Genomic DNA, 1139 nt, shown 5'->3' on the forward strand with positions numbered 1-1139 from the left:
TTTCTAAATATTTGAAAAAATATATGTGTGTACAATATTAAAATAATAATTAAATAAAATTTATATTATATACGTAAATTTAATTTATATAATGATATTATCACAAATTAAATATATCGGACACAATAATTGATAAATTAGGATAATGTTATCTTTTCTCTAAATTTTCAGTATTTGTTTCAGTATTTGTACTAATTATAATAATACATACTTATTTGCGTTACATGAAAAACAGTAAAATAGAAATAAAGTACAACTTGAGAAGAAATATTTCTGTATGTATAAAGAGGTATTTATTCATGATCGTGTAAAATTCAACTGCATATAGTTGAATTTTATCGCACTACACTTTGACGACTACTCTCACAAACTGCGCTTTGTCAGACGCGTAATATTGTGGCATTTAAATTGTCGCTAATCGGATGTTCATTGCAATAATCCGACAGATACGTAACAATACGAGGGACAAACAATTTAACTTGCCATAATATATAACAATTCGATGAGTGAGCTCAACAATATGGATTGCATCATCAACTGATGAGCGAGCTGCAACTCGACGAATAACAATATGACGATTTTCTTATATATGTATTATCAGTCTACAAATTTATACTAAATTTTTGCTCATGTAAAAGTCGAACACAAATCGTCGTAACAAATACCCGCAACATTATGTCATGCATTCACGCGATCGTTGCACGCAATGTATATACAACATTCTAAGATTAAAAATTCATCAATCTCACGCAGGATTCATACCGCACAGCTATGGATCTTTTGCTCATACTTATGTTAGCTCCATTTTGGTATAAGCATTTTGGTATACATACTGGATCGCGTTCTTAATTATTCGATGTAGGTTGAAAACCTAATCAGAATCGGGATCTTTTAACGACTGAGTTAACGTATTCGCGTATCTTGCGTCATTCTACTTTATTGTCCACCAAAAATTTGTGAAACTCTGCTGCAGCGTTCCAAAGCTAAAAAACGCCAAATATTCTGTACCTTATTAAAATTGAGCAAATCTAACACTACAGCAACAATAAAGAAGTATCAATATTTTGCAGAAACTTTAACAAATGCTTATAAACAATCATTATTAAATCATTTGGATTATTAACGCTATTATTCCTTAC

This window comes from Trachymyrmex septentrionalis, unplaced genomic scaffold (assembly GCF_001594115.1).
Source record: "Trachymyrmex septentrionalis isolate Tsep2-gDNA-1 unplaced genomic scaffold, Tsep1.0 scaffold21, whole genome shotgun sequence".
In the NCBI taxonomy this organism is placed as follows: Eukaryota; Metazoa; Arthropoda; class Insecta; order Hymenoptera; family Formicidae; genus Trachymyrmex; species Trachymyrmex septentrionalis.